This window comes from Sturnira hondurensis, unplaced genomic scaffold (genome assembly GCF_014824575.4).
Source record: "Sturnira hondurensis isolate 20B ecotype Veracruz unplaced genomic scaffold, ASM1482457v3 Scaffold0021795, whole genome shotgun sequence".
Taxonomy (NCBI): Eukaryota; Metazoa; Chordata; class Mammalia; order Chiroptera; family Phyllostomidae; genus Sturnira; species Sturnira hondurensis.
In genome coordinates, this window is record NW_028094426.1 from 10,663,561 (window position 1) to 10,680,565 (window position 17,005).

The 17,005-nt window shown below is 32.6% G+C and overlaps 1 protein-coding gene across 3 annotated transcripts in view; it reads right to left on the minus strand.

The window, feature by feature from the left end:
* The window catches only part of ATF7IP (activating transcription factor 7 interacting protein), a 119,045-nt gene that overhangs the window by 76,046 nt on the left and 25,994 nt on the right, over positions 1-17,005 (minus strand). The window lies entirely within an intron of this gene.

The following is a 17,005-nucleotide window of genomic DNA, read 5'->3' on the forward strand; positions in this document are numbered from 1 at the left end:
TGTAGTAACTTCTTTGTGCTGACTCCAGATACAAAATAATTAAATTATAATATGTGGAATATGGTTACCCTTTAAATATTTTCAAATACTGAACTGCCATTCTTTTGGGTTTTGACTTCATAATATCCACATTTCTCAGCTGTTAATATGGATCATTGGCAGTTATTACTAATCACATTAAAAGCAAGCACTCCTCTAAAAAAAGTATATTTTTATAATTTTTAGTAACTACTATGAACATGAGTCCTGCAGACAGAAACATGGATTTGAATTCCAGCTCTCCTATGTACTTACATGATACAGGACAAGTTACCTAACACTCCAATTTTTAGTTTCAGCTATCTTAAGAAGAGAGTATCAGGGCCTGCAACAGAGACTGTGGTGATGATTAAATGAGATTCTATACATTAAGCACTTAGAATATAGTGAGTACTCAAAAAATATCCTAATTGTCTGGATATTCGGGATGTTTGAAGGCATAAGGTAGGTAATCTGAGACAAATTTCTTTTAAGTATTTTTATTATTTTGTACACTAACTAATAAGAAAATCCAACATGTAAACATCACCACCAAATATCATCTAATAAACTGCCACCACCAAATAGCATTTAATAAAAATAAATATAATCCAAGCAAACTGGTTTTATCAACAAAATTGCTATTCGATTCAGAAATAATACAGTAATGTACAAAGAATTACAGGATAACTACCATCTATACCCACAAGGGAGCACACTACAGCCATTTACCAGATCTAATATGGGTTCTAAGTACAATGAAAAACAGAGAGCAATAAGGAAGTAGCATGAACAACCAGTTTAAACTAGTTCAGCCACGTGCAAACCAATCAGCTGTAGGTTTTTAATACCTATTTTGCATAAAGCAAAGTATATTTAAGAAAGACACATATTAGAGAGTGGAGTGTTACTTGCAATCAAGTCTCCATGGCTATATTACAGAAACAAAACATTTCTAGTGATCATTTTAAATACCGTCATCTATAACTGAGATGCCATTCACAAAACTATTCTACAAAATAAATACTACTTTTTTTAGGTGGCAAAACAACAATCATGAAGCTCTTACATGCCTATAATTCATTTTCCCAGGAAAAAGCATTTATATTTTACAGTAGAAAATGTCTGCCATATCTAGACATAAATGTGTAAAATGTAATGAATTTTCTGCTGAAAATATTTTCGTGAGTAAAAAAATTTTTAAGTAAATATATTTTCATGAAGAAGATAGATTTTTAAAATGTTTTTAAGTCCTTACTCTATATATTTAAATTCAAAAACTCCGGGGAAATATCATCACCGATATCATCTTTTGTACAGCATTACCATAGGAATTTATGTTTAAATAACCAAGAAGGGTGTGTTACCTGCCAATAAGTCTCTATGGCTTAGAATTATTTTTCAAATTGTAGGTAAATTATTTTTTAGGAAAACCCAATGAGCCTCTTCTTCTTTAAGTGAAAACATTATTTCCTTCTTTGCTTCATCCCCCTCCACCCACTGTTTTCACTCTTCTTTCTAGCAAAGAGATCACAGCTATGAAACAACAAAGGGAAGTATTTCCAAAAGCTGTAATGTCTTAACCTACAATCTGCCTGCTCAGAAGCTCAAGAATTTAAGTGGCTGTTCAAGAGCTGCTCACAAACTCAGCCAATCATTAGCCAGCATTCTGATTTCTGCCCAGCAACAGGAGACAGACAATAAGGTCAGAGAAACATAGTTAAAACCTGGATCCGCAATACCTCTGAGGTTCTTTTTCTTTGTCTGGCATAAATAATCTAGAACATAACTGCATAAAATCCTAAATCCATTGAAAACACTTTAAATATATCCTATAAATAAATAAGATTTACACCTTTTATCCTATTTTATCTTCCTTTTAATGTCCATGAATATTTCTAGAAATACAGATCAATTCCCTACTTGGGGAATGAGTCAAACATGGACAATACATAACAAGAACATACTTTTGTACACAAAGGGTTAGAATCTATAAAATTCTAATGTAAATTTCTTTTTAAAAATCTATAGTCATTAACACTTATAAAACATTTATAACTAAAAATCCAGCAAAAACTTAAACCCAAACAGCACAAAATTATTTTATGCCCATCTATCGCTATTGTTACAGATTTACAATTTCAAAAATCTATAGTATTCTGGACCCAGAGATTTACTATCAGTAGCATTATAATGTTTTTTTGTCTACTGCACTCCAGATGTCTATTTCTTGATAACCTATATTAAATGTTGTAAGTACAATTACTACGCCCGTTTCTCCTTAACTGCCTTTCGAAGCAGATTACAAAAAAGGTTATATGAGCTCTCCCCTTTGGAAGCACTAAAGCAAATGTGTACATTACATAGTAAATAAACATTTGTATAAATTTAAGGGAATTTTTAATGTTACCTAATTCTACAACACATTCCTTTAAAAGTAAATTGTGAAAGAAAAATATGAAATCCATCCTAAGAATATATTTCTTCTCAAATTCACTACCTATCAAATGTTCTTAGTAAATTAGTTTTTAAAATAAACCTCATTTTCTCCTCCTTCAGTTACAGATGAACCTTGACATTTTTCAAAACATACCCATGAGGGAGTTTACTGCAGCCATACTCTTAGTTTACATAATCTCCCCACAGGCAAAATAAATCAGCAGCTGCTTCAATGCTTCAGTCCTGTGAGAGACCTGAAATTCACTGTCTGATTGGCTCAAAGTCATAGTTGCCTATAGCCAATCAGATATTAGCAGCAGAACCCTGCCCAGCAACAGGGGAAGCAGATGCGGGCAAGTGCTTTACCAAGATTCCAAATAGTGTGAAAACATACCTGAATAGTGAAACCGAAACATATTTGTAACATACCCCTAGATCCTTTGTCTGAACAAAAGCTCTAAAGTAGGGTTTTCTGATTAAATAAACAAGCAGGGTCTGTACTACTACTTTCGAAGCAGCCCTAACTGATGAAGGAATAGGAAGTACCAGGACTGTTGGTTCAAAATGCACACACATACAAACACATTATTAACTCAAAGTTATGGATACCAGGTGAAGTACACTTCAAAATAAAACAGCAAAAACTTACAAAATGTTAACCAAAACCATTTAAGTGGACCTGACACTTCTATCTTTGACATAGGCACTCTAATTACATTTATGTTGTTAACTGACATTATTAGTAGTATAACATTATTCTGAATGAGATGCTGAAAATAATTTTTATTCTAATTTGAGTTTTCTTTAAATGGCTTAAAAGAAATACTAGTTAACAGATCTAACTAATCATGGCCTGCTCATACATAACCACTTTATGCTGATGATTTCCAGACTTTTTAGAAACACAACTCTGCTGCTAGACATTTTAAGTACTCTGTTGAAAACTATGTGATTTTATTTTATATTCCTAAAATTTTAAGAATTTTGCAATAGTCCTGGAAAATAAAATCATAACAATCAGTGTATTGCACAATAAATGTTAATCTGATTTTGTTTACTGCCCATTAATTAGACTGCTGAACCTGATAACACCATGGTTTACCCACTACGATACTCTGCTGCTCAAATTTAGTATACAGACCTTCAAAACTTTTAAACACTGGGGATCTTATCACCTCTGTTAATAATTTTTTTCTAAAGCTCTAGTAAAACATACTATTTTACTATTTCTGTTTCCATATTCTCTTGCTTTGTAGATATTCTCTCCCCCAGTCAATTATAAAGCACTGGCAATATTTACTTGAGGACCCTGAGCACTCCCAAATTCAGTTGTGTATTGAGTGACCATGATATCTGACACCTCAACAAACAACCCCTTCTGCCTGTCATCAATGTCATGATACTACCTGGGTATCAAAATGTGAAATGGAATATCCCCTAAGTAAATTTTTAAAAATAATCAACAACATAGGAAATGTGGAGTTTGCTTTACCAACAATTCCCTGGACAAAACAGGAGCAAATCGTGATCTCCAAATTTCGGTTATATCAAAACCATAACAGCCACTTGGCTAATTTGTTGTATTATTGCTTTGTTTTGAGAAATTCTAAGGCAGCCTATATGAAAAAAATTCAAGATACTTTAAAATCACTTCTTCAAGTTTACTTTTGGGATCATTCTTTACATAGGCAAGTTAAAACAAATTCACATGATCCAAAAATTTGCAATTTTACAATACATTTATCAAATTGCATCCTCTTAGAAAAACTGGCCAGTTACTCATCAGGGTCCTACCTTCTAACTTGTCCCACTTACCAAACTCCAATAACACCTTTGCTGGCAATGAATGAAATTACAATAGGCCATGTATTTTTAACTGACACTTGTCAAGGGGCAAATTATACATCAGACACTATACCAACACACATTCTTTCCTCATTTAAGTGAAAATTTATGTAAATTTGACTTTACGAATGATTGGAATTAATACATCAATAATGAAGCTGCTATCATGCATTCCATTACACAGATAATTTTAACTTAGTAAGGTCAAGCAGACACCCAATTTTGCATCAAGTTGTTTTTATTAGCATCAGCACCCTTCTTATGAATTTCAACCTTTAAATTTTGCTAGGATAGGGAGTTCTATTTTAACAGCAATAAACTGTATAATGTTAGGCAATAAATTATGTAGTATTTGCAACATTTTCTGCTCTCCTTGAAAATGAAGTCATTTAATATAATTGCTAAGCTGAATCTACTAAGACAAAAAGATTGGTGGTTGCCTAAAGTTGGGGGGCTGAGGGAGAAATGAAGCGTGGCTGCAAAAGAACACAGGGTTTCTTTATGGGGTAATAAAAGTGTACTACAATTAACTGTAGTGATGCACAACTGGATATTTTCTTTCCTTTATTTTTATTGTTAATGCTAATACAGATGTCCCCACACAACTGAAAAAAAGTTTTTGACACCACTGAGTGCAGTGGCAGACACAGGAAAGGAGGGTGGAGGAATGGCTGGAGGGGAACAAGGGGGGGGCAGGAGAGAGGGATGTGGACATCTGTAATAGTGTCAACAAAAAAAATTTTAAAAATTTAAAAAGCCACTGAGCTGTACGGTATCTCAATAAAAATATTTTTTTTAAAAAAGGGACAGCATAACTACAGTTGAATAATTTTCAATTGTTTTAAAACTAATCTCCCTTTAGTGGGTCATACTTCTGGCATGAACAAAGCAACTACACCAAGAGAACTAAGTGCTGGTTCATACTTCAGGAAATTTATATTTCTAGGCCAACGAATACACCTGTACTTGATTGGACCAGTGACAAAAGGAATACATGTAAAATAACAGCAACTTTATTCTCTATGTGCTCATCTTAGATAAGATAGTTACTCTTTTCCCCTGTCCTAAATGGGGCAGAATTCTGAAGTTTACCTCACAGGATGGTACCAATGGGCATGAGATACTCATAACACAACAATTTTATCAACACAAAAATAGTGCTGACCATGGTGTGGATGAACACTCCAACTATATAAATTGATAAAGTTTTGTACACACAGAAAATGCAATGAAGTATCTTCTTCCAGAAGGACTAGACAGTCTTAAGTGAAAAAGAATCATTCTCTTGTATTATAAACTGGTACTATAACCAAACACTTTATATGTAATTAATATTGATCAATTTATTTTACAATGAGATATACTACTGAACTTCCTGGAATTACATAAGGCTTAGTCACATTTTTGTCAATATTGTTTTTATTCATATAATGTATCTGGCCACAATCTACTGTACTTGCCAGTACTTTAAATGTATCTCTTTAATGGGAGTAAAAGACAGAAAACTGTTCTTGAACAACAATTAAAATAAAATTAAAAAAATAAAAATAAAAGAACAAAAATATTACAATTTAAGATTCAAAATAAATAAATGGATGAATGTATCTCTTTAGAAATAATTATGATACATAGACTTTAATACCTATATTTATGTACTGTTTTATCCAACACTTAAGCACATCTTGTCATGTCCCTGTCATTATGATGTGCTTCAGAGGTCATTTAACAAAAAAATAAAAAATAAAGTAAGTATTTCGGTATCATAGTAATGAGCTACATAGTGTGGCACACAGTATACACTTAGTAAACACTGGCTACAAGAATGATGAATTATACAAATATAACTAATATCTAAAATAATTCTTAAATGAGAAAACTATTCTTTTAGGAAGCAAAGGTAATAATCTAGAATATTTTGACAGGAGTGTAAACTAACATGCTGGCATGTTCACATACAAGTAAGTTTACAAACAGAGGACAACCTCTCTTTAGGGAATCAGGGTGCTTATAAACTAACAAAAATAACAATATATGTCCAATTATACATAATGCTGCCCCTGACAGAGTGTAATATACAGCCAAATCTATCAATTATGACGAGAGACATTTTTCAGACTTCATAAAACTTGATTAGTCTGAGTTCCTATTTCAAAAAATAAAATAACCATTTTGAAAATTTTACTTTTGCTTACTTATACCTACATAATAATGAAAATCTTTTTTAAAATAATAAACATATCCCAAATAGAGCTTCCTGCAGCCATCTTATGAGTTTTCTCACAGCAACAGAGACTAAAATACAATTTGCATAGTCACAGTGGATGGCTAAAGAAAGGTAGCTCTTACAACCAATCAGAAAGCTAGAAATTGAACAACCATTAGAGGATTTTAAATATGCCTGGCAACAGCCTAAAAACAGAAACAATATGCTACTATAAATCTCAGAATAAATATGAATATAAGAGCAAAACCACCAGCAAAAACACTTCATTTTTCTTAGGGAAAGAAAATGTGCTTTGCATTTCATCATCTAAAATATTAACTTGTTAACTTTTCTAAGTGACAAAGAAAATGAATGCTAAGCTAAATAGGCACTTTCCAGTTGAATCCATCATCCATATTAATTTTAACATGTGCATATGTGTGTACGTACACAAATATTTAAGTGTTTTTCTTTTTTCAGGAGAAAAATGAGGTGCCTTAATCATAGTTCTAGTTAATATCTCTAGTATCTGATATCTCTTAAAATGTGAACAGCACTGCAATGTTTTCTAGCACTTTTCCCCTGTAATTATTTGGGAATCTGAGTTACACAGAGGAGACTATTCGTTGTGTATTAAAAATACAAAGGGTAAATAATTTATGACCACAGATCTTTAAATAGGGTGAGGATTATGCCTTAGTCATTTTTAACACACATTTGTTCCAACATACAGCAGTGTCTTCTATACAATAGGTATTCAATAATTATTTTCTCAATCCAATTAAAATACTTTTTGTGAGGAAAACAAATTATTGAGGCAAACAACATGCAGCCTGATGTAATAACTATGAAGATTATGGGCCAGTAAGAAATGACTAAAACAGGAGGGTGGGAGGGAAGGAAAGAAAAAACAACTTTTTAATTTCAAGAATTTAAATTACAGCTGCTGAAATAAAAGGCTGGTTAGACAGTCATGTTAAAATGAAGTTACTTATTAAAGCATATGACCTATGCATTTCTTATATTGACTCCCATTCAATGTGTTTTAATGAAATGGTAAATTAATTTTAAAATGTTTTCTTTGGTCAGTTATCCAAAATGAATTCATATATTCAATACTAGGAAAGTTTAAAAATGTAATTATTAAAATTATACATAAAAGACTTATTGTAATCATGAATAAAGCCAGAATCAATACCTTTAAAACATGTACGTATGCAGACAGTTCTACGTAACAAAAAGAGCTCCAGTGAAAGATGGACAAAAAGCAAATAAGCAATCCACAGAGTAACAATCCTTTTAATCAACACTAAGGATAGCTAGATTTTAAAATTACGCTTAATCAAGCTTTTTAAATATACTGTTATTCTGGATGAAAAGTAACTTAGCTTATTGTCTTAATTACTTTCTTAATGTTACATTCATATGTGACTTGGATATCCAGAATCTAACTACAATTATATTCCATCCTTAAGGTAACTTAAATCTTGTATATGTAGATCTGGCATACTTATCTGGACAAATAAACTATGATTTTACCACATAGGAAAATAATATGAATTAATCCAAGCTACAATTAGTGGGGAAGAATATAACAAATGGGTCAATTTTTATAACAAGACACTGTAAGAGAGAAAAACTACTTTTTTGGGGGGGGAACTATTTTATACCTCTAGATATACAAGTCAAATATCACTCTAAATATAAATCTCAGCATTTCATGTTTTCTTTGGTATTATTTAAAGCAGTTATAATTTTAATTTTTACTTATACTATCCAGTTTTATTTCAAGAGAACAGAAAAAGCATAGTCTGCAAAACATTATTCAAAGTAGTCACACATCTTACCACATATCAATCTAAATTTCAAGTGGACTGAATAATCAATGGTGCATTAGTATTAACAATCACTATAGCATATAAAATGCCCTGCAGAAGTTTCAACAGTTCCAGAAATCTCACCCTCCATCTATCTATTCTCTCTCCCTTCTTTTAGCCCTCCCCCAAAGAATCCACAGGAGTTACGTCGCCTGAGAACCAGATGTTCCATGGCCCTAGCCTATGTGTATAGAAGTCTAATTTTAATAACAAATATCACTAAAGGAAGAACCCTAATCTTTCTCATAACCTGGAGGAAGCTCAAACTCCTCTTTGTACCTATTATTGTCTTCTGTAGCAAAGCAACACTGGTACATTATCTCTCCTTGCAGGTCTAGTTAACATTATATTTGCCACACTCTTTGAGCTAATCCTATTTATCAATCTATATCTTCCTTCAGTTGGAACTTATGGATCACTACTTCCCCAGGGAGCAAAAGAAAAAAATTACACTCACACTGTAAAATTCTCCTGGCAAACAATGCATAAGAATATATCTACATGTTTCTGGCAAATGTTCCTAAAAAGATTTTAGTTTTACAGGCTGGGTTGTCAGAAGCTATTAACAAAACTTTACTTTCTACTTTAATAAAATACAGAGTTTCATTATCCAAAGCCAAGAATTATCACTTTATTTCATCTTTTAGAACCTAAAAAAATCTACAGAGAGCTGACCCAAAAAACACTACACTTTGGAAACTCTCTTAACTGCTGTCCTAACCATCAAACCAAATGAGCCAATGTTCTCTACTCTTTCTGTAAATGTACTGACTGATAACAACAAATACATTGAGCTGTCAGGTTTGTCTGCTCTCAGACGAATACAAACCTATACATATTTGTTGTGCTTGATACTAAATGTTGTACATTTTTATTATAAGTTATAGAATACAATTAAATGTTACATAAACTGATGAAATATGAGTACCCCCAAAAGAGTGCTATATATCTTTCAGTAAGAGAGACTACTGCAGAAAAAACACAGCTTGGAGGGTTTGGTTTAGGCAAATAATTTAACATCCTAAGGTCTAGTTTCCACCTGAAATAAATGGAAGTTTTATTAGAAGACCTGAAAGAATCCTTTAAGTTTTGATTCTAACATAAAACTTTAATAAATTCCACTTCAAAATACCCTGCTCTACTGAGGAATGGTCAGACAGGTTGGTGTGTTCATATATTCAATATTTATTGAATGCCATTTGGTCACAATCACAGGAGAATGTTTAAGACACTCTAAAACACAATGTGATCAAAAGTACAAAAAATATAGACAAGGTGTTACTGCATGTAGACTTTACCATAAATGTGGAAGAAAAACAGAAACAATAATACAAGGTATGAACATCTTTCTACATGAATGACTATGCAAATTAGAATTTCTCTATTTTCTCTTAATTGCCATCTTTCCAATATAGACTATTTAATCCCAATAGTTTAAAAAACATGCTTTCAAATGTGTAATTACAAACAAGACCTCTACAGAACACTTACTGCCTTCCTTATAGGTTTTAGTACTTATTCCCAATTTTTGTTAATCAGTTATGAAAACTGACTGTGCATGAAGAAGCACTCAAATTCAAAAGGAAGAGGGGGAAAAAGAGTATGCCTTTCTTTCCAATCTCAACTTCAATTGTACTTCTGCTCATAACTCTATTTATAATTCAGTTATATTCACAAGACTTCACAAGTAGTTGCTAAGCAACAGCAACATGCTGAGTTCAGGGCTATTGGAAATCTGGCTTTCTGCCACGTGAAAATATTTAACTGAGCCTAGCGCCTCCAGAATGTAAAAAAGAAGAAATGGGTGTGAGCAGTGGAGGTAAAATACCAAAGAAATAAAATAAATAGAAAAAGTCACCGAGCTCTTTTGCATGGGTTCAAAAATTCAGATGAGGAAACTTGTTTTGTATTTACAAATATTTATTATAATTCTCTAAATGTATCATCTTTTTTATGTTGAAATTAAGTCTCTGAAGCAATTTCTTCTGCAAAATAGACAATGTTACAGTTAGCCCCATCACTGTTACCAGCATAACAATTGACTCAATAAATACCTTGTGTAAAGAATAGTCCTTGGAGAGTCTAGGAAAGCAGTCTGTGGGAAACCATAGGACTTTCTCTGTTGGGTCTTGTTTTAGGCCAGGACACAAAAAAACACTGTACACTTTCTTCAAATCCCTTTATTCCCATACACCTAGCTAAGTAGTAAAAGAAAAACTTTCTACCCCCAACTGCAGTTTTTCCAATACTTTACACCCCTAGTAAAAAGTTAAACATGTTTAGAAATTAACAACCCAAAATAGTTACAAAAATTTACTGTCATTTTTCAACAGAAATTGACAAGGCATTAAATATGGTTCAACACTCATTTTGATAAAAATAAAATTAAAAACATAACGATTACTCCTTAAACTGATAATGGCTACTTCAACTTCATATTGAGTGGTAAACACCATAAGCATTTCCATTAAGGGCAAAAACAAAAAGTGTGATACTACATTAAATATCTTTCTAGATATCCTAAACAAAGCACTAAGAGCTCAAACAGTCAGAAGATACAATGAAGAAAACATTTAATTAAGAACAGCAAGCAAAGGTATCTAGAAACATTACATGTATGCAAAATTTCGAAGGTATGAAAATATGTGAAATATTAGAGCTATATTGGACATAAGACTCAATATAGAAGAAACATCGATTTCAGCCCTGGCCCATGTGGCTCAGTTGGTTGGACACTGCCCTGCAAACCCAAAGGTCCCATGTCCAGGTTGCAGGTTTGGTCCCAGTCAGGGTTCGGTCCCTGAGGGTGCACATGGAAGGCAACTGATCCATGTTTCTCTTTCACATCTATGTTTTTCTCCTTCTCTTTCTCCCTCCCTGCCCCTTCAAAAAAATTAAAAAATAAAGATAAAAAATAAAAATTTTAAAAATCCATTTCAAAGGCACAGAAAGTAGTACAAATACCTACAAATTTGAGATACAGTTTAAAAATGAAAAGCCTAGTGATATGGGATTAGTATACAAAAGAAAAAAGAACATTAATTAGTGAATAAGACAATTCAAAAGAAAAATGAGTTATCATAAACACGTAATTCATAAAACAACAAATATAATTCTACCTCACTAATAATCAGGGAAAGACAGAACAAAAGAGGTTATTTTTATACATCAGATTGACAACTATTTATAGTTAGCAACAATATACATGAATGAGCAGTCTCATACATTTTCGGTAGGAGATTTCACTGTCATAACCATTTTTAAGGATAAATAAGATAGAAACTGTGTATCACTTTGACCCACCAAAGACACTTGGATATATTTATCTTTAGATACACTAACACTTAAATAGGTAATGTATCAGGATTGACTACTGCAGCATTGTAACAGCAAAAAAAAAAAAAAAAAAAAAACAAAAAGAAACAAATTTAACACCTTCACTAATAGTCTTTTAAAAACATGAGAGCACGCACACTAAAGAGTAAAGGATACTACAAAGAAGGATGTGGTATATCTTTTTTATGGGCATGGATTTAACTGTACAAAAAGCAGCTATAGAACTCATAGTATTAAATGTGCAAACACTGGAACTAGACACACTTTTATGAATACTGACTGGTACTATCATTTCCTAGTTAAGTTACTTGTCCATGTTATTTACTTTCTCCTTGTCTTAGGAGTCCTCATCTATGAAACTAAGACTGGAATAACACCTGCTCTCTTAAGAATGTTATGGGGATTAAATGAGAAAAATAAATATGAAGTGCTTAAATACATTTATCAGCAGTCAATAAATGTTTCCTGTTTTATGCCATGTTTTAAGACATAAAATAATTTCTATTTCTAAACATTTATAAATGTATTTAAGTGATATCTGAAAGTCTGGAAGGATAAATTCCAAACTAGTTATACCAGTTCATTGGGGTGAATAAAAGAGAACAAATACAGACTTTCACTCAGACTTGATAAGCCAGTTTCAATTTTCACAAGGAAAACACATTCATGTAGTAATTTTTATATAACAGTTAAACTCATTCAACTTTCCCCAATATCTTCCATGCTAATGCTAAGCAGTGACATTTATGAATGTGGATAGGGTAGTGATCCACACAGACACTAAGCTCCAGAAGAGACAGGGAAGGGAGGTTACTATCCAAAAGACAAATTCCCAGTTCATCCCATGAGCAGCAAGTACAATTTGCCTACCCTCACAAATTACTTGAGTTAGCAGCATCCATTCAAAGCAAAACAGGAAATCTCAAATGCAAAAATGAGTACAATCAAGAATAATTTTTTTAAAAAGACTAGGTGCCAAATCTCACAAATCAAAAAAATAGCTAGTTGGTAGCAGCATGGATAAAAGATACTTTAAAATAGTATATTAAATATCCTCAAAGGGTATGGATCTTATTTCACCCATAAGAACAAGCAGATATAAAAAGAAATCAACCTGAAGTCTCAGAAATTCAAAATATGAGCTGCTTAGACACAAATGAAGTGACCCAAAGTTAATCAAGAACAGACGTTCTCTCAAAGTAGTACACAAAGAAAAAAAAACAGAAAAGCTAACAGACATGAGTACAGAGACAGAAACAACTTTCACTTTAGAGAAGCTTTAGGAAAAAAAAAACTAAGATAAAGGAGAAAAAATAATAAAAAAATTCACAGAGATAACTATATGTGTGTATATACATATATACTAAATGTATATATAAACTCTCATATATACACTCTCTTTTCATAGAGTGCTTGATTACCAAAACAGGCTAAATTAAAACAAGCAAAACTATTTTTAACACCCACACATAATGTGTTAAGACTTCAGAAAATATGAGGACATGCCAGTAACTTCAAGTAAAAAAAGAAATAAGAATTAAACTGACATCAGACTTCTCTTTGGCAATACTGAATGCTAAAATAAAGTATCCCCAGAGTTTAGAGGAAAAGTTATTTTTTGCCTGGAATTCTATTGTCAGAAAAACTAGCAATCACTAAGAATAGAAAGTAGCTCAGTGGATTGAGCACAGTCTTCGAACCAAAGGGTCACCAGTTCAATTCCTAGTCAGGGCACATGCCTGGGTTGCAGGCCAGGTCCCCAGTACGGGGCATGTGGAAGGCAACCACACACTGATGTTTCTCTCCCTCTTTCTCCCTCCCCTCACCTCTCTCTAAAAATAAATAAATAAAATATTTAAAAAATAAGAATAGAAAAATAAAGATATTGTTCTGAGCAAACACTAAGGAAACAGACTGTTGCTAATATAATTTTATAGATACTACAGATAAAAAACAGCAAAGACCCTAAAAAGGAATTCACATAAGGTAAACTGCAATGCTCCAAAAATCAAGTGAAACTCATGGGCAGGCTAAAATAATTAAGGATCCATCATCTTTAAAATAAATATTCTGAAATTAAAATCCCAGGTAATGAATGACAAAAGTGGAAATTAAGAGATTTAGAAGTTGCAGAACATGGGGCGAAAATAAAAAAGTATTTCCTATTGATAAATGGTACAATACATTAGAAACATGTATCTCTTTGATGTACCTAAATAATGTCACTTCAAATTACATAAGGCAAAAAAACAGGTTTAAAAATTTCAGGAAGAAAACTAGCAAATCCACAATTATAGTTAAACATACCTCCTTCTAAAACCTCCAGATTAAGAAAACAAAGGTAATATAAAGAATGCATTTCTCAAATAGCACGCTAGAAATATAAATAGAATTGTATATCCAACAACAAGGATTATGCACTTTTTATGAACACATCTAATACACATTAATACCAATCATGCATGTGTTTACAAGGAATTAATACATTCAAAGACAAAAAATCACACAAGGCCACATTATCTGTCCATAACATAATAAGTTTAGGTAAACAAAAAAATGAAACTGTGGGGATTGACTATAGGAGAGGTAGTTGGGCTGGGCAGAGGAGAGCAAAGGGGGAAAAATTAGGACAACTATAATAGAATAACAATAAAAAGCAATAAAATGAGAAGATAAGTACCTCATTATAAATTGTTTTTAAATCTTTTGGAATAAAGACAAAATAAATGGTAAAATAACAAAGTATTAATGAAATACAACCTCAGGGGTTAAACTAAAATGATACTCAAAAGAACACTGATAGCCTTCAATGCATATATTTTAAAATACACACAAAGTCACAAACAAGTAAAGGAGAAAAGGTACAAAACCAAAGCAAGGAATTACAATAAAAACAGAAAATTATGAGGGCAAACTCAAAACAGCAAGCAATCATTGAAACCAAAAGCCAGTTTTCAAAAAGACTATTAAAAGGGGGGTAAATATAGCAAGGTGAATCTAAAGAAAGTATAATAAACAATATTAGAAATTATGAAGGAGATGTAGCCATAAATGTTAATATACTTGGTTCAAATATTCAAGTATATAAGTATGTGAAAAAAGACTGAAGAATTTTAAAACAATAAAATTCACCAGTGCTAGGCAGCTGCCACAAATGTCAGTGCAAACTTAAACTGCAGAACAAAAGTATATGGTCAAAAAGAAGGGGGCTATGTTCTAGTATTACATTAGTTCTGAGCATCATAGATAAACAGAGACTTTTATTTACTTATCTATTTTATCCTGACTTGAGGACATCTTTTCATTGTTTTCAGACAGAAACATCTATCAGTTGCCTTCTCCTGTGCACCTGACCAGGGATCGAACCTACAACCTGGGTATGTGCCCGGATAGGGAATTGAACCCATGACCTTTTAGGTCTAAGGGATCATGCTCCAACTGAACCACATCAGCCAGGGCTAAAGTAGCTCAAACAAGCGGATGACTAGGCTAAAGAATGGAAGTGGACAATGAGTTATATGAGGAAGAGTTAGGAAAATGGAGGATAGTTATAACCTAGAAAACACAAGGAGATTGTTATGGTTTTCTTTAAATAGTTCAGATCTCATAGTTCAGATCTGTTTCTTTCTCTCCATATCTGTGTCATATAAAGAGACACAGACACAGAGAGAAAGAAACAGACATAGATGGGCAAGGGACAGAAACAAAAACAATGAAAAGCCAACTTTGTCTCAAAAAACAACAAATGTTAAATTTGTTCAGATGTCCAACAAAAAGAAGTAACTGCCTTATGAAATTGGAGATGCTCCCTTCTGACAGGTGAAGCAGAAACTAGATAATTACCTGTCAGGAATACCAAAAATGGTGGATTCTAGTGTAAAGGGTGATGTTAGAACTACTTGACCACGTATGGTCCATTTCACAGGAAGACTCTGTGATTCTACAATGCTTACTAAATAAATTTTGTTGCCTAAGAGGAACACAAAAACTAAAAACTCAGATTTTATCCCCCAGATTTTTGGATCCTTCATACTCAACTTCAAAAGTCTCAAAGATTATACATCTTTATGCTCACAACTTTTATCATTGTCTTACATGCTTTCTTTTGGGTGTATTTGTCTATATACATAACACTCCATTGTCTTATTGATACAGGGTGCAGCCAAGGGGGGCCCCAGAAAAGAATAGCAATCAATAAATTCTTGTTTTGGTCTAACAACTCCTTGCCTTTTTTACCTATATATAAAAACCAACATTACATCTCAACTATCTTCCCAACCCAACATTCTCCCAAATAATGATTCAAGAGAAGTCTGAAAACATTTCCCAACTGTTTTTATATTTGTGTTCTCCACACCAAGTATGACCTTTTGCCCATCCAACCTCAAGCACATTAATCAAAATTGTTATTTTTCTATTGCCATTTCTCCAATCCTAATGAAATTGTTTACTGAGAAGAAAAACACACAAACACATAAACTTTCATAGTTTAAAGAAACATATATTAAAATATTAGTTTTTAAAAATCTAAGCAACACTGACAAAAGGCAACAGAACATAGTTTGTGCTCCTGAAGCACAAGTGTGGTTTCTTCACAGTTTGCCTCTAGTTTTTAATTACCCAACCATGTAATAATAAATGACCAATTGCCTTTCAGAATCAAGAGAACTGGAAGTCCCACCTTAAACTAACACTTGAGGTTGCAGAAAGAGCCTGCTGCTTAACTTCGATAGAGAGGGGGACAAAGGGCGGAGAACTGACTAATGTAATTCCTTTCCTCCTCTACTTCTCTAAGCCTCATTACCACTCTTCACTTCATCCTACCCACCTTCCCCCACTCACTCCTCCAAAATTATTATATCAATCAGTAACATATTGTGTCATGCTGGCATTGATACACAACATATTTGCATTCCTTTACAAACATAAATAGTCATACCTTTATAGTAATGATTATATATTCTTTATATAGTTCTTCATTTTTATTTTAATGAGATTTTTGTATGCTATTTTTCATGCACACACACAAAAGAATAATATAACAAATGCCTGTGCAACCTTCACATTATTTAAGGATTAAAATATTAGATTCGACTGAATTTTTAACTAACATATTCACTTTAGTTTCAGAATCTTAAATTCACTATTAAAATAGTGATAAATTCAAATATGTGGACATGGAAATAAGGGTGATACTGGAAAACTGGACCATCTAATGAATGTCAATGAGCCCCTTGTGAAGACATAAGCACTCTGATTTTGATGACGAATTCAAAGTGGTACATTT